The sequence below is a fragment of the Heptranchias perlo genome, chromosome 12 (genome assembly GCF_035084215.1).
Source record: "Heptranchias perlo isolate sHepPer1 chromosome 12, sHepPer1.hap1, whole genome shotgun sequence".
NCBI lineage: Eukaryota > Metazoa > Chordata > Chondrichthyes > Hexanchiformes > Hexanchidae > Heptranchias > Heptranchias perlo.
The window spans coordinates 71,827,992-71,853,564 of record NC_090336.1 but is presented as its reverse complement, the minus strand read 5'-3'; the positions used below and the strand labels follow the sequence as shown (position 1 = coordinate 71,853,564).

At 49.9% G+C, this 25,573-nt stretch overlaps 1 protein-coding gene across 4 annotated transcripts in view; it reads right to left on the bottom strand.

The window, feature by feature from the left end:
- The window catches only part of LOC137327759 (F-actin-monooxygenase mical2-like), a 142,649-nt gene extending 120,804 nt beyond the window's left edge, over positions 1-21,845 (bottom strand). For 2 of the 4 annotated variants that reach the window (XM_067993570.1, XM_067993567.1), the window contains exon 1: positions 11,720-11,871. The gene's annotated coding sequence lies outside the window, so the exon portion shown is untranslated. Of the gene's footprint in view, positions 1-11,719; positions 11,872-21,455; positions 21,533-21,581 lie in introns of those variants that run through there. The other 2 variants (XM_067993571.1, XM_067993572.1) reach the window with 2 other exon arrangements.
- Positions 21,846-25,573: the final 3,728 nt, after the last annotated feature.

Here is a 25,573-nt window from a genome sequence, read left to right as displayed (position 1 = left end):
CATCGACAGCGGGCCACGTAAGGAGAAGCTTTGTCAAAGAGGGAGGTTTTAAGGGCCGTCTTGAAAGGAGGAGAGAGAGGGGACAAGAGGCGGAGAGATTTAGGGAGTCGAACTCCAGAAGGCCGCCAAAGGCTCGATCCAATTGGGATTAAAAAGAGACTAACAGCAATTGTGACTGAGAAAGTGTCATTCAGACAATCAGTTTCTGCATCTCACCGTTGCCAAATTTGTGTAACCGGTCTGGGGTACGGCAGCTATACAAAACCCTGGTTAGACCACACCTGGAGTACTGTGAGCAGTTCTGGGCACCGCACCTTCGGAAGGACGTACTGGCCTTGGAGGGAGTGCAGCGTAGGTTTACTAGAATGATACCCGGACTTCAAGGGTTAAGTTACGAGGAGAGATTGCACAAATTGGGGTTGTATTCTCTGGAGTTTCGAAGGTTAAGGGGTGATCTGATCGAAGTTTATAAGATATTAAGGGGAACGGATAGGGTGGATAGAGAGAAACTATTTCCGCTGGTTGGGGATTCTAGGAGAAGGGGGCACAGTCTAAAAATTAGAGCCAGACCTTTCAGGAGCGAGATTAGAAAACATTTCTACACACAAAGGGTGGTAGAAGTTTGGAACTCTCTTCCGCAAACGGCAATTGATACTAGCTCAATTGCTAAATTTAAATCTGAGATAGATAGCTTTTTGGCAACCAAAGGTATTAAGGGATATGGGCCAAAGGCAGGTATATGGAGTTAGATCACAGATCAGCCATGATCTTATCAAATGGCGGAGCAGGCACGAGGGGCTGAATGGCCTACTCCTGTTCCTATGATAGTGTAATGGTTATGCTACTGGACAAATAATCTAGAGATGGATTGAGTTCAAATCCCACCATTGGCAGTTTGAGAATTTGGATTCAGTTTTTTAAAAATCTGGAAATATAAAGCTGGGATCAGCAAAAGTGATTTTAAGCTGTCGGATTGTCGTTAAAAACCCAATCAGTTCATTAATGTCCTTTTTAGGGAAGGAAACCTGCCGTCCTTACCCGCTCTGGGCCTATATGTGACTCCATTCCCCTACACCAACGTGGTTGACTCTGAAGTGGCCCAGCGAGACACTCAGTTGTATCAATTCGGGCAACTAGGGATGGACAATAAATAATGGCCTTGCCAGCAGCGCCCACATCCAAAGAACGGATAATAAAAATCTGACTCTGGAGCACGGTGAGTCAGTTCCCCCACACTCCTGGAAGTCTCACACTGTTTCGCCTCCCCACGTCAGGTTTGGGACATAAGAACATAAGAAATCGGAGCAGGAGTAAGCCAATCGGCCCCTCGAGCCTGCTCCGCCATTCAATAAGATCATGGCTGATCTGATCCTAACCTCAAATCTAAATTCATGTCCAATTTCCCACCCGCTCCCCGTAACCCCTAATTCCCTTTACTTCCAGGAAACTGTCTATTTCTGTATTAAATTTATTTAATGATGTAGCTTCCACAGCTTCCTGGGGCAGCAAATTCCACAGACCTACTACCCTCTGAGTGAAGAAGTTTCTCCTCATCTCAGTTTTGAAAGAGCAGCCCCTTATTCTAAGATTATGCCCCCTAGTTCTAGTTTCACCCATCCTTGGGAACATCCTTACTGCATCCACCCGATCAAGCCCCTTCACAATCTTATATGTTTCAATAAGATCGCCTCTCATTCTTCTGAACTCCAATGAGTAGAGTCCCAATCTACTCAACCTCTCCTCATATGTCCACCCCCTCATCCCCGGGATTAACCGAGTGAACCTTCTTTGTACTGCCTCGAGAGCAAGTATGTCTTTTCTTAAGTATGGAGACCAAAACTGTATGCAGTATTCCAGGTGCGGTCTCACCAATACCTTATATAACTGCAGCAATACCTCCCTGTTTTTATATTCTATCCCCCTAGCAATAAAAGACAACATTCCGTTGGCCTTCTTGATCACCTGCTGCACCTGCATACTAACTTTTTGATTTTCTTGCACTCGGACCCCCAGATCCCTTTGTACTGCAGTACTTTCCAGTTTCTCGCCATTAAGACGACACCGTGTACCGTTCTTTGTACCAACGCTGCAGTTGTAGCGTAAAACGCGCCCAAAATGGCGGAGCAAGCTTGACGGACTGAATGGCCAGCTCCTGCTCACGCAGGGACCAGTCGGAAGATGATGATGAGGATTCATTTATAACATGTGCCGGTCATGACTCGGCGGGCAACACTTTCGCTCTGGAGTCAGAGGGTCGTGGGTTCGAGTCCCACTCCAGAGAGTGCCGGTACCGAGGGAGCGCTGCGCTGTCGGAGGTGCCGTCTTTCGGATGAGACGTTAAACCGAGGCCCCGTGTCTGCCCTCTCGGGCGGACGTAAAAGATCCCACGGCCACTATTTCGAAGAGGGGCAGGGGAGTTCCCCCAGGTGTCCTGGGCCAATATTTACCCCTCAACCAACAGCACTACAAAACAGATAATCCGGTCATTGTCACATTGCTGTTTGTGGGATCTTGCTGTGCGCAAATTGTCTGCCGCTTTTCCTGCAATACAACAGTGGCTACACTTCAAAAAGTACTTAATTGACTGTAAAGCGCTTTGGGGCGTCCTGAGGTGGTGAAAGGCGCTAGATAAATGCAAGTCTTATTATCTTATTATCTTAATGGCGAGAAACTGGAAAGTACTGCAGTACAAAGGGATCTGGGGGTCCGAGTGCAAGAAAATCATAAAGTTAGTATGCAGGTGCAGCAGGTGATCAAGAAGGCCAACGGAATGTTGGCTTTTATTACTAGGGGGATAGAATATAAAAACAGGGAGGTATTGCTGCAGTTATATAAGGTATTGGTGAGACCGCACCTGGAATACTGCATACAGTTTTGGTCTCCATACTTAAGAAAAGACATACTTGCTCTCGAGGCAGTACAAAGAAGGGGCTTGATCGGGTGGATGCGGTAAGGATGTTCCCAAGGATGGGTGAAACTAGAACTAGGGGGCATAATCTTAGAATAAGGGGCTGCTCTTTCAAAACTGAGATGAGGAGAAACTTCTTCACTCAGAGGGTAGTAGGTCTGTGGAATTTGCTGCCCCAGGAAGCTACATCATTAAATAAATTTAAAACAGAAATAGACAGTTTCCTAGAAGTAAAGGGAATTAGGGGTTACGGGGAGCGGGCAGGAAATTGGACATGAATTTAGATTTGAGGTTAGGGTCAGATCAGCCATGATCTTATTGAATGGCGGAGCAGGCTCGAGGGGCCGATTGGCCCACTCCTGCTCCTATTTCTTATGTAAGTCCTGTCACACAGGGAGCAGTCTGTTGACTATAACGATTCTTCTATCACATTACGAGTTGTAACGATTATGACCCGTCCAGAAAAAAGAAACGCTCTTTGGGTTCGATCATTCTAGCATTGACTCTCTCTCTCTCTCTCTCTCGGGATCCCTTCCAGTGAAAAAAAAAATCATTTCAATTTTAAACAGTTGCACTTGGCTTCAGTTTTTAAAAAGAGACTTCAGTCAATTTCCCGAAAGTTTATTAAAATCCATTTACTCTGTAAATTGCCGCTAAGTGGTTTACTTTATCTTTATTACCCCACATTAGTCACGATGTAACATGACGCTGGGAGACTGACACCAATTCATAAATTATGAATCTGTCCCAGCGGTGTTGGAATTGTAAAAGCAATTATGTATGAGAAATGAATACTGTAGGACTGCGGAGCGGTAATCTGGCCCGGTAATCTGGCACAGTGCACGCAGACGCAGACGCAGACGCAGACGCACACAGCCACCCCGCGCACAGACAGGCACGTACGGGGACGCGTTGAAAAACAGGGCCCGACACGACTGCCCACCGTCCATCGATCAGGCTCAGCTACCCACCGCGTACCGCAATAAATCGCAGGGCTCCACCTTCGGCCTTCGTGCTGCCAGACGGGCAAGTCTCGGAGACCACAATCGTGAAATCGCGGGCGCGCTTTCTCCGTCGGGTGCGAACCTGAGGGCAGCGCGGTCGCGATGCCCCAATACCTGCGATCGGAGGCCGCCCGCTGGCTATCCGTGAAATCGGCCGCGTCGTTCTGGTTTCAATTCAACTGTCAATTGTTTGAAATTCATTCTCGGGATGTGGGTGCCGCTGGCTGAGGCCAGCATTTATTGCCCGTCCCTAGTTGCCCGTATTGCGGGGACCCCCGAGCGGAGACCGACGCCCTCCCCGGGGGAACCCCCAAGCGAACACCGACGCCCTCCCCGGGGGACCCCCCAAGCGAACGCCGACTCCCTCCCCGGGGAAGATGTCGCACGCAGCGACGGAAAGGCGGGTGACTCCGTGTGATCCGGCGTTCCCGGTGAGGGTGCCACGCCCACGGGGAGTGGATCGCGGGCAAGTCACTGGTAAGTCGGGTTGATAAGGAGGGGGGCACCAAGATCTGGTCAGATGCAAATTACCCCGATAGCAGCAGCCGAACCATGACAATCACAGGCACTTGGAATCACGGCGAACAGGAGCAGGCCATTTGGCCCGTCATTGAAAGAGCTGTCCCATTCGTCCCACTTTCCCCTGCGAATTTTTACTCTTTCAAGTCTTTATCCAATTCCCTTTTGAAAGGTTTGTTTGAGGATAAATTTGGGGTTGTATTCTCTCGAGTTTCGAAGGTTAAGGGGTGATCTGATCGAAGTTTATAAGATATTAAGGGGAACGGATAGGGTGGATAGAGAGAAACTATTTCCGCTGGTTGGGGATTCTAGGAGTAGGGGGCACAGTCTAAAAATTAGACCTTTCAGGAGCGAGATTAGAAAACATTTCTACACACAAAGGGTGGTAGAAGTTTGGAACTCTTTCCGCAAACGGCAATTGATACTAGCTCAATTGCTAAATTTAAATCTGAGATAGATAGCTTTTTGGCAACCAAAGGTATTAAGGGATATGGGCCAAAGGCAGGTATATGGAGTTAGATCACAGGTCAGCCATGATCTCATCAAATGGGGGAGCAGGCACGAGGGGCTGAATGGCCTCCTCCTGTTCCTACGTTCCTATGTTTGTTTTTGTTTAATTCCAGTCAGGTCTGTTTTGATTTGATTCCGCAGTGTTTAACCACAAGTGTTAACACGGTGATCACCACAAACAAAACAACCAATCACTGTAAACGAGGTCAGAAAACTGAAAGGAGACACCATAACTCTTTGGTTTGGTAATCACAAGTCGTTTAAAAAAAGTCATGGTTTCTTTGGCAGGGGGACCTGGCAGGCTCAGGTATAGGAGATAGTCGTCCAGCCTACATTGGTTCCCGGTCCAGCAACGCCCCGATTTTAAAAATTCGCATCCTCATTTTCAAAATCCGCCATGATCTCTGCGACCTCCTCCAGCCCAACAACCCTCCGAGATCTCTGCCCTCCTCCGATTCTGGCCTCTTGCGCATCCCCGATTTTAAAATCGCTCCACCATTGGCGGCCGTGCCTTCAGCTGCCTGGGCCCTGAGCTCTGGAATTCCCTCCCTGAACCTCTCCACCTCTCTCTCCCCTCCTTTAAGACGCTCCTTAAAACCTACCTCTTTGACCAAGCTTTTGGTCACCTGTCCTAATATCTCCTCATGTTGCTCGGTGTCAAATTTGGTTTGATAATCGCTCCTGTGAAGCGCCTTGGGACGTATTACTATTTTAAAGGCGCTATATAAATGCAAGTTCATAGAATCATACAGTACTGATGGAGGCCATTCAGCCCCTCGTGCCTAGGCCGGCTCTTTGAAAGAGCTGTCCAGTTAGTCCCACTCCCCAGCTCTTTCCCCCACAGCCCTGCAACTTTTTCCCTTCAAGTATTTATCCAATTCCCTTTTGAAAGTTACTGTTGAATCTGCTTCCACCGTCCTTTCAGGCAGCGCGTTCCAGATCATCACAACTCGCTGCGTAAAAAAAATTCTCCTCATCTCCCCCTCTGGCTCTCTTGCGAATTACCTTAAATCCTCTGGTTACCGACCCTTCTGGAAACAGTTTCTCCTTATTTACTCTATCAAAACCGTTCATGATTTTGAACACCTCTGTCAAATCTCCCCTTAACCTTCTCAGCTCTAAGGAGAACAATCCCAGCTTCTCCAATAACTGAAGTCCATCAGCCCTGGTACCATTCTAGTAAAATCTCCTCTGCACCCTCTCCAAGGCCTTGACGTCCTTCCGAAAGTGTGATGCCCAGAATTGGACACAATTCTCCAGCTGAGGCCTAACCAGTGTTTTATAAAGGTTTAGCATGACTTCCTTGTTTTATGCTCTATGGTAATAAAGTCCAGGATCCCATATGCTTTTTTAACAGCCTTCTCAACTTGTCCTGCCATCTTCAAAGATTTGCGTACATACAGACCCCAGGTCTCTCTGTTCCTGCACCCCCGTTAAAATTGTTGATGTTGCTTCCATGTGGGAGTATTTTCAATAATTGCTCAACAGCGATCCCGTTACTCCGAATCCAAATGTTTCTCTCCCTATTCAACATCAGTTGTCACTCCGAGCTTGATGATAGAGCTTTAAGGGAGTCGACCATTCGAAACTATCAGGGCTTTGAAGGGTGCAACTGCTACTTTGAGATCGGTGGCTCCTTAGGGCAAAGTGCCACTGGCCAACCAGAGTTATACTGCAGGCTGCGCCCAAGTCACAGAGAATGGACTCGCCCTACGAACATCGGTCAACTCTTGGCTCTGGGATGAGGGCAGCAGTCGTCTCTCTGCCGAAAAGGCAAGGGCTAAAAAAAAAATGAAGTTTGAAAAGGTCCCAAGGCAGCCGAAATCAGCCCTGCGGAAACTTTACTTCCCCATTGGTCGCAGCTGGCTCAGAGCTGAAGTGGGCTGGGACTCCAGGAATAGTCGGAGGGAGTGGTTACTGGATCAGAAATAGCTTGTTGTTCCACAAATACACATTGCCGGAGCTTTGGTCGTGATGGAGAGTTCGGAAGGTTCAACTTGACAGGCGGGTTATGGAGAAGACAATTCCAAACTAAAACCTCGGAGAAGGAAAATGACAGATGGACGCGAAGCTCCTTTGGCAGGAAAAATCAGGGAGCAAGTTATTATCTTAATGGCGAGAAACTGGAAAGTACTGCAGTACAAAGGGATCTGGGGGTCCGAGTGCAAGAAAATCACAAAGTTGGTATGCAGGTGCAGCAGGTGATCAAGAAGGCCAACGGAATGTTGGCTTTTATTGCTCGGGGGATAGAATATAAAAACAGGGAGGTATTGCTGCAGTTATATAAGGTATTGGTGAGACCGCACCTGGAATACTGCATACAGTTTTGGTCTCCATACTTAAGAAAAGACATACTTGCTCTCGAGGCAGTACAAAGAAGGTTCACTCGGTTAATCCCGGGGATGAGGGGGTGGACATATGAGGAGAGGTTGAGTAGATTGGGACTCTACTCATTGGAGTTCAGAAGAATGAGAGGCGATCTTATTGAAACATATAAGATTGTGAAGGGGCTTGATCGGGTGGATGCGGTAAGGATGTTCCCAAGGATGGGTGAAACTAGAACTAGGGGGCATAATCTTAGAATAAGGGGCTGCTCTTTCAAAACTGAGATGAGGAGAAACTTCTTCACTCAGAGGGTAGTAGGTCTGTGGAATTTGCTGCCCCAGGAAGCTGTGGAAGCTACATCATTAAATAAATTTAAAACAGAAATAGACAGTTTCCTAGAAGTAAAGGGAATTAGGGGTTACGGGGAGCGGGCAGGAAATTGGACATGAATTTAGATTTGAGGTTAGGATCAGATCAGCCAGGATCTTATTGAATGGCGAAGCAGGCTCGAGGGGCCGACTGGCCGACTCCTGCTCCTATTTCTTATGTTCTCATGTTAGTGCATTAAAACGACAAACTGTAAAAACGTGGAACGCCGTCACATAACGTCACGTGATTCAAAGCTTTGGATTAGTACAAATTGGGCAGTGTGACTGGGCAGGCTTTTAAACTGGGATCCCAAGACCCTCACAGGGTGTCCTTGAGGGGAATGCTGGGGGGTTGGGGGGGCCCTGAAGATCCTCAGGTTTCTATCTGTCTCTTGTCCGATATTATTGTTTTTTGTATCTTCACTCCCTTCCCTTGGAGAACAGTGTGAAGTGGTGGGGAGGATTCACAGGTGAACACTCGTTGCAGGGCCATAACCATCTTTATATCAACAAAGAGGGGGCGGTGGGGTTAGTCCTATACGGGCGTGGGGGGGGTGGGGGGGGGGAAGAGTTTTCTGGACTTTTTTTTATTCGTTCATGGGATGTGGGCGTCGCTGGCGAGGCCGGCATTTATTGCCCATCCCTAATTGCCCCTTGAGAAGGTGGTGGTGAGCCGCCTTCTTGAACCGCTGCAGTCCGTGTGGTGACGGTTCTCCCATAGTGCTGTTAGGAAGGGAGTTCCAGGATTTTGACCCACCGACGATGAAGGAACGGCCGATATATTTCCAAGTCGGGATGGTGTGTGACTTGGAGGGGAACGTGCAGGTGGTGTTGTTCCCATGTGCCTGCTGCCCTTGTCCTTCTAGGTGGTAGAGGTCGCGGGTTTGGGAGGTGCTGTCGAAGAAGCCTTGGCGAGTTGCTGCAGTGCATCCTGTGGATGGTACACACTGCAGCCACGGTGCGCCGGTGGTGAAGGGAGTGAATGTTTAGGGTGGTGGATGGGGTGCCAATCAAGCGGGCTGCTTTGTCCTGGATGATGTCGAGCTTCTTGAGTGTTGTTGGAGCTGCACTCATCCAGGCAAGTGGAGAGTATTCCATCACACTCCTGACTTGTGCCTTGTAGATGGTGGAAAGGCTTTGGAGAGTCAGGAGGTGAGTCACTCGCCATAGAATACCCAGCCTCTGACCTGCTCTTGTAGCCACAGTATTTATAAGGCTGGTCCAGTTAAGTTTCTGGTCAATGGTGACCCCCAGGATGTTGATGGTGGGGGATTCGGCGATGGTAATGCCGTTGAATGTCAAGGGGAGGTGGTTAGACTCTCTCTTGTTGGAGATGGTCATTGCCTGGCACTTGACTGGCGCGAATGTTACTTGCCACTTATGAGCCCAAGCCTGGATGTTGTCCAGGTCTTGCTGCACGCGGGCTCGGACTCCCACAACTCATACTGGACACGAGAATCCCGCTGGATGTCAACCCAGAATTCAAGGCCGAAGCTCCGGTCTCCGCTCGCTGGGGCCATCCAGAGTGAGGTTCGAACCCTGTACATTCTGACTCCGAGAGGGGAAATGGCTCCCACTGAACCCAAGACTCAGTCCATCATTAACCTCTCCCCATACTTTTAGCAACAAAACCGCCAAGCCTCTCTCGGCATGCGATGCCCTGGGGAGGAGTCAGGGGCCCCGTCGGACTGCGTTGGCGCCCTAGCTGTAGAGTGAGCGTGCAACGGTTTCACTTTGCACCCACACTAAAGATGCAGTTGTGTGAATCCAGAGTCAGGGCCAGAACCCGAACCCAGACCGGAGTGGAACGAGAGTCCCTGCACCCGATGGGTCCCAGGCTCCACCCAACTTCTCAACCCAAGCTGTGAGGCAAAGCAGGTTTTGCACAGACGCTACGTTTATTGGTGAAAATGGACTCTCGCGTCCTACTTTTGCACTAGTCCTGCTTGGAATCAAGTTCATAATGGTGAGAAATTAAACATAGTGTCACAATCGCCCAATGTCCCATTTCAATAGGTTATTCTCAAGCTTGTGGAGGGACCAAGCAGCTCGCCCTGGCCCGTGTCACTGTTGAAAGTTACTTGACTCTCTTTCTGGGATATTTTCCATACTTGAGAGCGAGCAGCAGAGAACTCGCCCACTTCAATCTCAGCAAGGATTCCGGTACTGCTGTAAAATGACGAGTTATTTTCAAACGCGGGCTCACAACAGTCTGCCCGCATTCAAATCCCTCCGTGGCCTCGCCCCCCCACCCACCACCCTTCCCCGTCTCTGTGACCTCCTCCAGCCCCGCAACCCTTCATCGACAACAACCTGCGCTGCTTCACGGGAGCGGTCCTCAAACAAAACTTGACACCGAGCCACATGAGGAGATATTAGGACAGGCGACCAAAAGCCTGGTCAAAGAGGGAGGTTTTAAGGAGCGTCTCAAAAGGAGGAGATTTCAAGGTACCAATCTGTGCCATGATTAGCCCTCACATAAACACCGCACAATCTGCCCACAGCTCAGCATCGCAACAAACTACAATCCGTCTCCCGGATGAGAGGTTAAGCCGAGGCCCTCTCGGGTGGGCGTAAAAGATCCCACGGCCACTATTTTGAAGAAGAGCAGGGGGCGAGTTCTCCCCGGTGTCCTGGGGCCGATATTTATCCCTCAAACCAACACCACTAAAAAACAGATTATCGTTATCACATTGCTGTTGGCGGGATCTTGCTGTGCACATAAGGCCGCTGCGTTTCCTGCCGTTACATAGAATTTAGAACACAAAAACAGGCCGTTCGGCCCAAATCGTCCGTGCTGGTGTTTATGCTCCACACGAGCCTCCTCCCTCCCTTCTTCATCTCACCCTATCAGCATATCCTTCTATTCCTTTCTCCCTCGTGTTTATCCGGCTTCCCCTTAAATGTATCTACACTATTCACCTCAACTACTCCTTGTGGGAGCGAGTTCCACATTCTCACCACTCTCTGGGGAAAGAAGTTTCTTAAAAAGAATTCCTTATTGGATTTATTGGAGACTATCTTATATTTATGGCCCCTTAACCGTACGTACAATTCAAAAGTACTTCATTGGCCGGACAGCGCACTGGCATGACCTGAGGTCATGAAAGGCACTATAGGAATTTAAGCTCTTTCTACCATCATATTCCTAGAGAAATAACTATCGGAAAACTCAGCGGAGGAGTTTGAAGGCAGTAGCACTCCTGCCTTAGAGTCTGAAGTTTGTGGGTTCGAGCCCCACTCCAGATACTTGAGCCCATAATCCAGGCCGACACTCCCAGCGCCGCACCGTCGGAGGTGCCGTCTTTCGGGTGAGACGTCAAACCGAGGCCCCGTCTGCCCCCTCTCAGTTTAACGTCTCGCCGGTGGACGTAAAAGATCCCACAGCACCGAGAGCAGGGGGAGTTCTCCCCGGTGTCCTGGGGCCAATATTTATCCCTCGACCAACACTCAATTAAAAAAAAACCAGACTATCTGGTCATTTCCCACATTGCTGTTTGTGGGATCTTGCTGTGCGCAAATCGGCTGCCGCGTTTCCTACATCACAACAGTGACTACACTTCAAAAGTACTTCATTGGCTGTAAAGCGTTTTGGGATATCCTGAGGTTATGAAAGGCGCTTTGAGAGTTTTGCACGATTCCCAATGCCGATTACACTAACGGAGTTGACACACTGACAAGTTCCCCCTCGCTGCTAAATTTATGTTACCAGCAGATTTGGTGTATTTATAGCTGGTAACAGAAATAACCACGCTGATCTGTTTATTTCTGGGGGGGGGCGGGGGGGGGGGGGGAAAGAAACAAGATAAAGGTAACTCCGAGGGTTAATTATTAACCAGCAGCTGATACTTTAAATGGTAATAAGTCTTGCCCCCTTGAGTAACTCCAGACAATAGCACGGAAATCTGACACAGCCAGGAAACTCAGTGCTCCTTGCAAACCTAACTGCGCCCTGGCTTTAAAAAATTATAATTGCATTTCTAATGACTGGGGGGGGCTGAAACTGCCGAATTTAATCAGCCAGACTTGACTGAGTGACACTTGTTTGAATTGAGCGAAGCAAAAAAAAAGGTTTTTGTACTCACATCAGCACTTGTTTCCTGTCACTCGCTGCTCCTTTAAAGGCAGATGTTTTAAACTTTTCTTTTTGCAAAGGCGAAGTTATATTTTTTTGCACATTTCACTCTCGATGCTGATATCGAGCTGGGAGCAGCTTGCTCCACACTTCAGTCCTAATGATAACCTAGTTCTGTCAGTTGCTCTCTCACACACACTAATCCCTCCCACACTTCAATCTGCTGCTCTGGGGCTGGGCTAATTAGTGACTGTCTCCAATCAGGAATCAGGCAGTCTCCCAGCAAGTTATCATGAGCAGGGTCGGAGTTATATAAAAAGGAAGGAAGGAGAAAAACAACACATTCTGGACACTTGAAAGTCCTGCCCCTGCTTCTCACGTGGAAGTTTCCAAAACTTGTAAGAAACTTTCCCAGGAATTTGATTCATGCACTTCCACTGATATCATCACCTGTACAAGTAAAACTACAACAAGCATTGTCTCCTCACTGGATAACAAGCTGCTCCCTTTATCTATAACAAACACCTCAAATGTTTCGGGGCAAAAATAGAAAGATCACTGATAATGATCCAGTTAAACACGGAGTGGATAACTTTTTTTTTATCCGTCCGTGGGATGTGGGCGTCGCTGGCGGGGCCGGCATTTATTGCCCATCCCTAATTGCCCTTGAGAAGGTGGTGGTGAGCCGCCTTCTTGAACCGCTGCAGTCCGTGTGGTGACGGTTCTCCCACAGTGCTGTTAGGAAGGGAGTTCCAGGATTTTGACCCAGCGACGATGAAGGAACGGCCGATATATTTCCAAGTCGGGATGGTGTGTGACTTGGAGGGGAACGTGCAGGTGGTGTTGTTCCCATGTGCCTGCTGCCCTTGTCCTTCTAGGTGGTAGAGGTCGCGGGTTTGGGAGGTGCTGTCGAAGAAGCCTTGGCGAGTTGCTGCAGTGCATCCTGTGGATGGTACACACTGCAGCCACTGTGCGCCGGTGGTGAAGGGAGTGAATGTTTAGGTAGTGTATGTGTGAATCATAGAATCATAGAAAATAGGAGCAAGAGTAGGCCATTCAGCCCTCCGGGCCTGTTCTGCCATTCAAAAATGATCATGGCTGATCGTCTAACTCAGTACCCTGTTCCCCCTTTTTCCCCATATCCCTTTAGCGTTAAGAAATATATCTATCTCCTTCTTGAATACATCTAATGACTTGGCCTCCACTGCCTTCTGTGGTAGAGAATTCCACAGGTTCACCACCCTCTGAGTGAAGAAATTTCTCCTCATCTCGGGTCTAAATGGCAGCTCCAACAACACTCAAGAAGCTCGACACCATCCAGGACAAAGCAGCCCGCTTGATTGGCACCCCATCCACCACCCTAAACATTCACTCCCTTCATCACCGACGCACAGTGGCTGCAGTGTGTACCATCCACAGGATGCACTGCAGCAACTCGCCAAGGCTTCTTCGACAGCACCTCCCAAACCCGCGACCTCTACCACCTAGAAGGACAAGAGCAGCAGGCACATGGGAACAACACCACCTGCACGTTCCCCTCCAAGTCACACACCATCCCGACTTGGAAATATATCGGCCGTTCCTTCATCGTCGCTGGGTCAAAATCCTGGAACTCCCTTCCTAACAGCACTGTGGGAGAACCTTCACCACACGGACTGCAGCGGTTCAAGAAGGCGGCTCACCACCACCTTCTCAAGGGGGCAATTAGGGATGGGCAATAAATGCCGGCCTCGCCAGCAACGCCCACATCCCATGAACGAATAATAATAAAAAAAATACCCCGTATCCTGAGACTGTGACCCCTGGTTCTGGACTTCCCATCCATCGGGAACATCCTCCCTGCATCTGGTCTGTCTAGTCCCGTTGGAATTTTGTGTGGTGCGGTGGGGGGGTTTATTTTTGGTACCTGTTTCAAACCCCCATCCACGGCAGATAACCTGAGGTCAGTTTCAGTTCTGGTTGCAGGAAATAGTAAAGACACCTTCTCATTTGTTCCATGTCCTCTGCCAAACTTCGGGTGGGTAATAAAACTCGAAACATCTGCTTCCCGGCATAGATGCATAAAACAGAAAGTTGTGTCTGTAGTCTGTTACTGGGAATTCCTTCCACTTCATCCTCCCTCATGGACATTACAACTGGCGTCTTCATTCCCTGGCCACCGACTCCATCCCCCTCCCTGGCCACTGTCTGAGGCTCCGTTCGCAACATTGGAGTCCCATTTGACCCTGAGATGAGCTTCTGACCCCATAGCCTCTCCATCACCAGGACCGCCCACTTCCACCTCCGTAACATCGCCCGTCTCCGCCCCTGCCTCAGCTCATCTGCTGCTGAAATCCTCATCCGTGCCTTTGTTACCTCTAGACTGGACTATTCCAATGCTCTCCTGGCCGGCCTCCCATCTCCCACCCTCCATAAACTTGAGCTCATCCAAAACTCTGCTGCCCCCGTATCCTAACTCGCACCAAGTCCTGTTCACCCATCACCCCCCTGTGCTCGCTGACCCACATTGGCTACCGGTCCGGGAACGCCTCGATTTTAAAATTCTCATCCTCGGGTTCAAATCCCTCCATGGCCCTCGCCCCCCTCCCTATCTCTGTAACCTCCTCCAGCTCCTACAACCCTCCGAGATCTCTGCACTCCTCCAATTCTGGCCTCTTGTCCATCCCTGACTTTCGTTGTTCCACCATTGGCGGCCGTGCCTTCAGCTGCCTAGGCTGTAAACTTTGGAAGTCCCTCCCTAAACCTCTCCGCCTCTCTCTCCTCCTTTAAGTCACTACTTAAAACCTACCTCTTTGACCAAGCTTTTGGTCACCTGTCCTAATATCTCCTTATGTGGGCTCGGTGTCAAATTTTGTCTGATAATCGCTCCTGCGAAGCGCCTTGGGATGTTAAAGGCTCTATATAAATGCAAGTTGCTGTTGTTATAAAGTTCCTGTCTCGAAGGCTCTATCAGCCCATCGCGTTGCTGGGAGCTCGCTACAACATCCACAGGTCTCCCGAGAGTGGACACCTCTCCAAATTGATCAGACACATTGATCAAAATCTCTCCGCTGTAGAATGGGGGGTGTCCCAGCCAAAGGGGGTCCCACAATCGGTCACCGGTCAGTCCTGAGTGTGGGGAAAGTGAAAGGGGGGTTGTGGGGGAGAGCTCACAATTGGACTCGGTGTTTCAAGGAAGGAAGCCTTGCATTTCTATAGCGACTTTCACGTCCTCAGGACATCCCAAATCGCTTTACAGCCAACGAAGTACTTTTTGAAGAGTAGTCGCTGTTGTAATGTGGGAAACGCGGCAGCCAATTTGCGCACAGCAAGATCCCACAAACAGCAACGAGACAAACGACCAGATAATCTGTTTTAGTGATGTTGATGGAGGGGTTAAATATTGGCCCCAGGACACCGGGGAGAACTCCCCCTCCTCTTCTTCAAAATAGCGGCCGTGGGATCTTCTACGTCCAACTTAGAGGGCAGACTGGGCCTCGGTTTAACGTCTCATCCCAAAGGCGGCGCTCCCTCAGCGCGGCACTGGGGTTGTCGGCCTGGATTACGTGCTCAAGTCTCTGGAGTGGGACTTGAACCCACAACCTTCTGACTCCGAGGCGAGAGAGTGCTGCCCACTGAGCGACAGCTGACACCAGCACTCTGGGTGGTGAAGATATCAATCTGGGGTCCCTGCTCCTGGTCGCTATCCAGTGACTTCTTCTGGAACTACGCCTGTGGGTGTTGGGTGAGGGCAGGTTGACCTGGGTTGCGATGCACCCCATGGTAGAGTAGCTTGCTGACACACCCGGTCAAGAGCAGACTCTGTACTGTGTACGGTACAGTTCTAAGGAAGGATATACTTGCTTTAGAGGCAGTGCAATGAAGGTTCACCAGATTGATTCCTGGGATGAGGGGGTTGTCCTATGAGGAGAGATTGAGTAGAATGGGTCCATATTCTCTAGAGTTTGGAAGAATGAGAGGTGATCTCATTGAAACATATAAGATTCTGAGAGGGTTTGACAGGGTAGATGCTGAGAGGCTGTTTCTCCTGGCTGGAGAGTCTAGAACTAAGGGGCATCATCTCAGGATAAGCGGTCGGCCATTTAGGACTGAGATGAGGAGAAATTTCTTCACCCAGAGGGTTGTGAATCTTTGGAATTCTCTACCCCAGAGGGCTGTGGATGCTGAGTCGTTGAGTGTATTCAAGGCTGAGATGGATAGATTTTTGGACTCTAAGGGAATCAAGGGATCGGGCGGGAAAGTGGAGTTGAGGTCGAAGATCAGCCATGATCTGATTGAGTGGCGGAGCAGGCTCGAGGGGGCCGAATGGCCGACTCCTGCTCCTAATTTCTTATGTTCTTAGACACTTGGGTGGAGTCCTGGAGATGGACTGATGCCATGGGAATGGTACGGTCTCCCGGAAAAGGGAGGGAGAGGAACTGACTTTGATGAGAAAAGCTAACTCAACGCACGACCTTGAAGGGCGGTGGAAGCAGATTCCGTGGGAACTTTGAAAAGACAATTGGGCATGTACTCGAAAAGGTCTAATTTGCAGGGTTATGGGGGAGAAAAAGCTCGGAAGTGGGTGTAATTGGATAGCTCTTTCAAAGAGCCGGCACGTGCATGACGGGCTGAACGGCCTCCTTCTTTGCTGCAAGATTCTATGAATTCCCTGAAATACATCTAAGTTACAATAAGTTGCATTTATACAGCGCCTTTAACGTAGTGAAACGCCCCCAAGGCGCTTCGCAGGAGCGATTATCAAACAAAATTTGACACCGAGCCACGTCAGGAGATATTAGGACAGGCGACCAAGAGCTTGGTCAAAGAGGTAGGTCTTCAAGGAGGAGAGAGAGAGAGGCGGAGAGGGAATTCCAGAGCTTGGGGGCCCGGGCAGCTGAAGGCACGGCCGCCAATGGTGGAGCGATGGAAATCGGGGATGGGCAAGAGGCCAGAATCGGAGGAGCGCAGAGATCTCGGAGGGTTGTAGGGGCTGGAGGAGGTTACAGAGATAGGGAGGGGGGCGAGGGCCATGGAGGGATTTGAAAACAAGGGTGAGAATTTTAAAACTGAGGCATTGCCGGACCGGGAGCCAATGTGGGTCAGCGAGCACAGCTGGGGGGTGATGGGAGAACGGGACAACATGGAAACGAGACGTTCAACCCAATTAGTTCATGTTGGCGTTGACCCTCCACTCAAGAAAATTTATCCGCCATGTTCCCATATCTTCTTTTCTTTCATCCCCCTATCTAATCCAATCTTCGATATCGACAATAGTTTCTGCCTCAACCACTGGCCCTGGAAGTGAAACCCACACCCCCTCCTGCCCTCCGCCCTAAATCTCTCAACGTTTAACTTCGCACCTCCGGCCCCTCGTTCTCGGCCCCTCGACCACAGACTGACGTGGGGAGGGAGGGGAGGTAGCCTCCAGTCCCTGCGCCAGCGATGTTGTGAACACTGTGGGAAGATTTGACTAAGCCCTATTTATATCGGAATTATAAACTCGTTCTATTCCTGTGCTTTAACGAGAGACGTCAGTCAAAGGAAATCTCCCTCTTTCAGACTCGCTGACGGGTTCTGCTTTGTCGAAAGTTGTAAGAGAAATGTTTTTAACTGTACAATGACTTAAAATATTAAAGCAATATTTGAACCCACTCTCCCAACCAAATTAAAAATTGTGTGTGTGTGTGTGTGTGTGTGTGTGGGGGGTATCCCTTTAATTGTACAGTGCAGTAAGACACACATATCCACAACCCCTCTGGCTGGTTAATCTTGAAATGGCATTACACATCGAATTATAGAATCTTACAGCACAGGAGGCGGCCATTCGGCCCATCGTGCCTGTGCCAGCTCTTTGTCCAATCTAGCCCGACACCCCAGCTTTTTTCCCCGTAACCCTGCAAATTAGTCCCTTCAAGTACATGTCCAATTGCCTTTTGAAAGTCCCGATGGAATCTGCTCCCACCGCCCTTTCAGGGAGTGCGTCCCAGATCATAAGAACCCTCCGTGTGGAAAAACAGATTCTCCTCGTCTCCCCACCTCTGGTTCTCGTACCAGTTATTTTTAATCTGTGTCCTCTGGTCAACCACTCATGAGGGAAACAGTTTCTCCTTATTTACTCTATCGAAACCCTTCCTGATTTTGAACACCTCGATTAAATCTCCCCCTTAATCTTCTCTGCTCTAAGGAGAACAATCCCAGCTCCTCCAGTCCCTCCACGTAACTGAAGTCCCTCATCCCTGGCACCATTCTAGTAAATCTCCTCTGCACCCTCTCGAACATCCTTCCTAAAGTGCGGTGCCCAGGAGTGTACACAATACTCCAGCTGAGGCCTAACCAGTGATTTGCAGAGGTTCAGCATAACTTCCTCGTTTTAGTGTTCAATAGCCTGGCCTGTTCCATTCTTCCAGAGAGGGGGGGAATAGCAGTGATGAGTGACTTGTCAGAGCTGCAAAATTAAAGCTGGAAAGTGCATAATAATGTAGTGTGATGGAATACTCTCCACTTGCCCGGACGAGTGCAGCTCCAACAACACTCAAGAAGCTCGACACCATCCAGGGCAAAGCAGCCCGCTTGATTGGCGCCCCATCCACCACCCTAAACATTCACTCCCTTCACCACCGGCGCACTGTGGCTGCAGTGTGTACCATCCACAGGATGCACTGCAGCAACTCGCCAAGGCTTCTTCGACAGCACCTCCCAAACCCGCGACCTCTACCACCTAGAAGGACAAGGGCAGCAGGCGCATGGGAACAACACCACCTGCACGTTCCCCTCCAAGTCACACACCATCCCGACTTGGAAATATATCGCCGTTCCTTCATCGTCACTGGGTCGAAATCCTGGAACTCCCTTCCTAACAGCACTGTGGGAGAACCTTCACCAGACGGACTGCAGCGGTTCAAGAAGGCGGCTCACCACCACCTTCTCAAGGGGCAATTAGGGATGGGCAATAAATGCCGGCCTCGCCAGGCATCCAGAGAATTAATTATTAAAAAACCCGAGATTGTGATTGCATACAAAAAAAAAATCAAATTAAGTAAGTTATTCCTTTTATGTGCTGTGGACTTCTGAGATGTTCACAAGGCATAATGTCAGGGGTGAACAATTCAGGATGTTCTGAGCTTCACATGCTCTGCCAAATGATGTATTCATTCGAAAGCATATAATTGTTTTCAGGGTATAATGCACAGATGAAAAAACAAAAGATTTATAATTTAGCATCGAATACTTGAATAAAGATTGAAAATCGATGGGCAAATAATCGGATTACGAGCCCAATTCGAAGAGATGCCGAAACTTCAATCTCACTGAACGGCTGAGACTTTTTTTCCCTTCGTCGCAATAAATCCCATGGGCAAAGCTAAAATGGGTACAGGATTGACGTAACACACCGAGGAATTCTCAGCCAATAAAACCAAAACAGAATCTTAAAACGAAAAATAGTAACTCCAGGACAAATATAGTCGAATAAAACATTTGGTTCCATCTGGACATAAGTGGTTTGGTCGCAGAATTATAGAATCGTACAGCACTGAAGGAGGACATTCGGCCCATCGTGCCTGTGCCGGCTCTTTGGAAGAGCTGTCCGATCAGTCCCACTTCCCCCCACCCTGCTCTTTCCCCCACAGCCCCACAAATTTCTCCCCTTCGAGTATTTTCCCGATTCCCTTTTGAAAGTTTATCATTGAATCTGCTTCCACCGCTCGACATTCCAGATCGGAACAACTCGCCGCTTATCTGTCACGTACGAATGGGAGGCCGCCGTTCAGCTCCTCGAGCCTGTTCCGCCATTCATCTGGATCGTGGCTGGATCTCGGAATTGTGAGCAAAAACCGGGGCCCTCTAACACGGTGAAAGGTCAACTTTTGATTCCTGTTCGGATGGTGGGCATTTAAAAAAAAAATATTCACTTTCGGGATGTGGGCGTCGCTGGCGAGGCCGGCATTTATTGCCCATCCCTAATCGCCCCCTTGAGAAGGTGGTGGTGAGCCGCCTTCTTGAACCGCTGCAGTCCGTGTGGTGACGGTTCTCCCACAGTGCTGTTAGGAAGGGAGTTCCAGGATTTTGACCCAGCGACGATGAAGGAACGGCCGATATATTTCCAAGTCGGGATGGTGTGTGACTTGGAGGGGAACGTGCAGGTGGTGTTGTTCCCATGTGCCTGCTTCCCTTGTCCTTCTAGGTGGTAGAGGTCGCGGGTTTGGGAGGTGCTGTCGAAGAAGCCTTGGCGAGTTGCTGCAGTGCATACTGTGGATGGTACACACTGCAGCCACAGTGCGCCGGTGGTGAAGGGAGTGAATGTTTAGGGTGGTGGATGGGGTGCCAATCAAGCGGGCTGCTTTGTCCCGGATGGTGTCGAGCTTGGAGTGTTGTTGGAGCTGCACTCATCCAGGCAAGTGGAGAGTATTCCATCACACTCCTGACTTGTGCCTTGTAGGTGGTGGAAAGGCTTTGGGGAGTCAGGAGGTGAGTCACTCGTCACAGAATACCCAGCCTCTGACCTGCTCTTGTAGCCACAGTATTTATATGGCTGGTCCAGTTAAGTTTCTGGTCAATGGTGACCCCCAGGATGTTGATGGTGGGGGATTCGGTGATGGTAATGCCGTTGAATGTCAAGGGGAGGTGGTTAGACTCTCTCTTGTTGGAGATGGCACTTATCTGGCGCGAATGTTACTTGCCACTTAACAGCACAAGCCTGTTTTCTTCCCCCTTTCCTTCTGAATCTGTCCAACAGCGAAACACAAATACCGACGAAGGATTGAGGAAACCAGCTGCCTGGAAAATAACACCACAGCACACAGCTGCACGCCCGGCTAAACAGACTCTCTGAAAAATCTCCCACCTTCTTGTTGTCCCTGCCGGTCGCTGGCCCCTCACCCGATCCCTTCCCACTATACCCAATCCCACCAATGTCAGTCAAGCACTACAGGGGGGGGCTGCTGTGGGATCGGGCGTTGCCTTCGGGATCGCGCTGACGGAGCTTTCTCGGCCTTGTTATCTGTTTCAGTCACCCGCCAGAAGGGGCAGGCGCCAAACTGCATGCCTTTTGTTTCAAATCCGAGAAAGGACCGCTCGTACGCTCTTGTTATAGAGTCATAGAGTTATAGAGTCATAGAGTTATACAGCACGGATAGAGGCCCTTCGGCCCATCGTGTCCGCGCCGGCCATCAGCCCTGTCTACTCTAATCCCATATTCCAGCATTTGGTCCGTAGCCTTGTATGCTATGGCATTTCAAGTGCTCATCCAAATGCTTCTTGAATGTTGTGAGGGTTCCTGCCGCCACAACCCTTTCAGGCAGTGAGTTCCAGACTCCAACCACCCTCTGGGTGAAAAAGTTCTTTCTCAAATCCCCTCTAAACCTCCCGCCTTTTACCTTGAATCTATGTCCCCTTGTTATAGAACCCTCAACGAAGGGAAAAAGCTCCTTAGTATCCATCCTATCTGTGCCCCTCATAATTTTGTACACCTCAATCATGTCCCCCCTCAGCCTCCTCTGCTCCAAGGAAAACAAACCCAATCTTCCCAGTCTCTCTTCATAGCTGAAGCGCTCCAGCCCTGGTAACATCCTGGTGAATCTCCTCTGCACCCTCTCCAAAGCGATCACATCCTTCCTGTAGTGTGGCGACCAGAACTGCACACAGTACTCCAGCTGTGGCCTAACCAGTGTTTTATACAGCTCCATCATAACCTCCTTGCTCTTATATTCTATGCCTCGGCTAATAAAGGCAAGTATCCCATATGCCTTCTTTACCACCTTATCTACCTGTTCCGCCGCCTTCAGGGATCTGTGAACTTGCACACCAAGATCCCTCTGACCCTCTGTCTTGCCGAGGGTCCTCCCATTCATTGTGTATTCCCTTTCCTTGTTAGTCCCTCCAAAGTGCATCACCTCGCATTTTTCCGGGTTAAAACTGTTGACTTCGCCAATCGGGCAGAAGGTCAAAGCGACATCTCCAGTGGCAACGGCTCTGATCAGACTGTTACGTTAATGGATAAATCCAAGAATAGATTCAGGCAAGTAAAGGGGGCAAACACTGTGAGGAATTTTTTGGCCATGCGGGCCAGAGATTCTTGTCTTTTTACGGGGCCAGTTCTAGGTGTCGAAAATACCACGATGCGGCCTGGTGGGATCCTCAGCCTTAATTTGGTGCTGTCAGCCGCACGCAGTCGCGCGAACGCTTTTAAAACCTGGCAAATAAAAAAAAAAACAATGTCACTTGGAGGGCAAGTAGCCGGGAAGGAACAGCTCTGCTGACAGCGCGCTCGGGACCCTTGATGAGCTGCTTGTCGCTCTGGCCGGCTCCCTGTCCTTGGTCGCTGTTTTAGCGATCGTTGGTTCATAGTAGGGACATGGTCGAAGGATAAATATTGGCCAGGACACCGGGGAGAACGCCCCTGCTCTTCTTCGAATAGCGCCGTGGCCCCTAACCTCTGAGTCAGAAGGTCGCGGGTTCAAGAACCATTCCAGAGACTTGAGCACGTAATCGAGGCTGACACTTCAGTGCAGTACTGAGGGAGTGCTGCACTGTCAGAGGTGCCATCTTTTGAATGAGACGTCAAACCAAGTCTGCCCTCTCAGGTGAACATAAAAGATCCCACAGCCACTATTCCAAGAAGAGCAGGGGATTTTTTTCCCGGTGTCCTGGCCAATATTTATTCCTCACTGAACATCACTAAGACAGATTTTCTTGACATTCAACGGCATTACCATCGCCGAATCCCCCACCATCAACATCCTGGGGGTCACCATTGACCAGAAACTTAACTGGACCAGCCATATAAATACTGTGGCTACAAGAGCAGGTCAGAGGCTGGGTATTCTGCGGCGAGTGACTCACCTCCTGACTCCCCAAAGCCTTTCCACCATCTACAAGGCTCAAGTCAGGAGTGTGATGGAATACTCTCCACTTGCCTGGATGAGTGCAGCTCCAACAACACTCGAAGCTCGACACCATCCAGGACAAAGCAGCCCGCTTGATTGGCACCCCATCCACCACCCTAAACATTCACTCCCTTCACCACCGGCGCACTGTGGCTGCAGTGTGTACCATCCACAGGATGCACTGCAGCAACTCGCCAAGGCTTCTTCGACAGCACCTCCCAAACCCGCGACCTCTACCACCTAGAAGGACAAGGGCAGCAGGCACATGGGAACAACACCACCTGCACGTTCCCCTCCAAGTCACACACCATCCCGACTTGGAAATATACCGGTCGTTCCTTCATCGTCGCTGGGTCAAAATCCTGGAACTCCCTTCCTAACAGCACTGTGGGAGAACCGTCACCACATGGACTGCAGCGGTTCAAGAAGGCGGCTCACCACCACCTTCTCAAGGGGCAGTTAGGGATGGGCAATAAATGCCGGCCTCGCCAGCGACGCCCACATCCCATGAACGAATATAAAAAAAAAACAGATTTTCTGGTCATTTATCTCATTGCTGTTTGTGGGATCTTGCTGTGCGCAAATCGTCTGCTGCGTTTCCTACATTACAACAGTGGCCACACTTCAAAAGTACTTCATCGGCTGTAAAGCGCTTTGGGACGTCCTGAGGCCATGAATGGCCCTATATAAACGCAAGCGTCTCTCTCTCTCTCCAATTAAGTTAAAACTGGACGAGAGCCTGAAAGGGTTAATGACAATAAGCTGCAGTCATTTTAAGCCACGGCAGCAAATACCTACTTATGAAAACACTCTTGGCCGCTAAACATGAAGAGAATTTAAACCTGATCATCGAGTTACTGGTTTGCCAAGAAATGCTAAACTTGCACTAACATTCGACCTGCTCCTGATCACATCGTCTGCAAATGAGAACACGAGTGAAAGATCACAGTTCCGATCTATGCTGCTGCGTTAAACGAAAGGGCAGCTTTGACACCACCCAGTTCGCTGGACACGTTTTTTCACCTGACATGACGCATCTGAGAGACATTCCTGGGTCCAGCGTTCCGTGGGAGCGTGTTATCTGATAAACTGGGATTGACGTAGGTACTGGATCAGGTCATCGCCATGCAGTGATCGTAAGACCTGTCACAGCGGCCAGTGACTCTCCTGCACCCTCTGCTGACTGTCCACGCACACACACACACACAGCTCAAATCATTAAAATACTCCAGTAATAACGGAAGCCAAGAAATTTTTATTGATGGCATCAGCAGGCCAAGGATTAACACTCTTGTTTCATATTCCTTGTTCACCCGACCTCAATAGAGATGGTAACAGAACAACGCCTGTGTTAGAATAGCGGGCAAAGGAATGTTTCGCAAACTTTCTTTCATTTGCTTCTGGAACCATAGCTGTTTGCAGCCCCGAAAGAGGCCATTCGGCCCATCGTGCCCGTTCCGGCTCCTTGCTCGAGCAATCCCAAACGGTAGCATCATCACTGACCAATTCCTGAAGGTCATCGCTGCCAGACTGGGCCTGCGGCAGGTGGTGAGCGAACCAACACGAGGGAAAAACCGACTTGACCTCGTCCTCACCAATCGACCTCTCGCAGATGCATCTGTCCAAGACGGTATTGGTAGGAGTGACCACCGCACGGTCCTCACGGAGTCGAGGTCCCATCTTCACACTGAGGACACCGTCCATCGTGTTGTGTGGCACTACCACCGTGCTAAATGGGATAGATTCAGAACAGATCTAGCCTACAAATCCTGGAACTCCCTTCCTAACAGCACTGTGGGAGAACCTTCACCACACGGACTGCAGCGGTTCAAGAAGGCGGCTCACCACCACCTTCTCAAGGGGCAATTAGGGATGGGCAATAAATGCCGGCCTCGCCAGCGACGCCCACATCCCATGAACGAATAAAAAAAAACTAATCCCAATGTCACACTCTCTCCCCATTGCCCTGTATCAATCCCAAACTAATCCCACTGCCCCACTCTCTCCCCATAGCCCTGTATTAATCCCATGATAATCCCACTGCCCCACTCTCTCCCCACAGCCCTGTATCAATCCCAAACTAATCCCACTGCCCCGCTTTCTCCCCATAGCCTTGTATCAATCCCAAACTAATCCCACTGCCCCGCTTTCTCCCCATAGCCCTGCATCAATCCCATAATAATCCCACTGCCCCACTCTCTCCCCATAGCCCTGCATCAATCCCATAATAATCCCACTGCCCCACTCTCTCCCCATAGCCCTGTATCAATCCCAAACTAATCCCACTGCCCCGCTTTCTCCCCATAGCCCTGCATCAATCCCATAATAATCCCACTGCCCCACTCTCTCCCCATAGCCCTGTATCAATCCCATAATAATCCCACTGCCCCGCTTTCTCCCCATAGCCCTGCATCAATCCCATAATAATCCCACTGCCCCACTCTCTCCCCATAGCCCTGCATCAATCCCATAATAATCCCACTGCCCCACTCTCTCCCCATAGCCCTGTATCAATCCCATAATAATCCCACTGCCCCACTCTCTCCCCATAGCCCTGTATCAATCCCCAAACTAATCCCACTGCCCCGCTCTCTCCCCATAGCCCTGTATCAATCCCCAAACTAATCCCACTGCCCCGCTCTCTCCCCATAGCCCTGTATCAATCCCCAAACTAATCCCACTGCCCCCGCTCTCTCCCCATAGCCCTGTATCAATCCCAAACTAACCCCACTGCCCCGCTCTCTCCCCATAGCCCTGTATCAATCCCATAATAATCCCACTGCCCCGCTCTCTCCCCATAGCCCTGTATCAATCCCCAAACTAACCCCACTGCCCCGCTCTCTCCCCATAGCCCTGTATCAATCCCATAATAATCCCACTGCCCCGCTCTCCCCCCATAGCCCTGTATCAATCCCAAACTAACCCCACTGCCCCGCTCTCTCCCCATAGCCCTGTATCAATCCCATAATAATCCCACTGCCCCGCTTTCTCCCCATAGC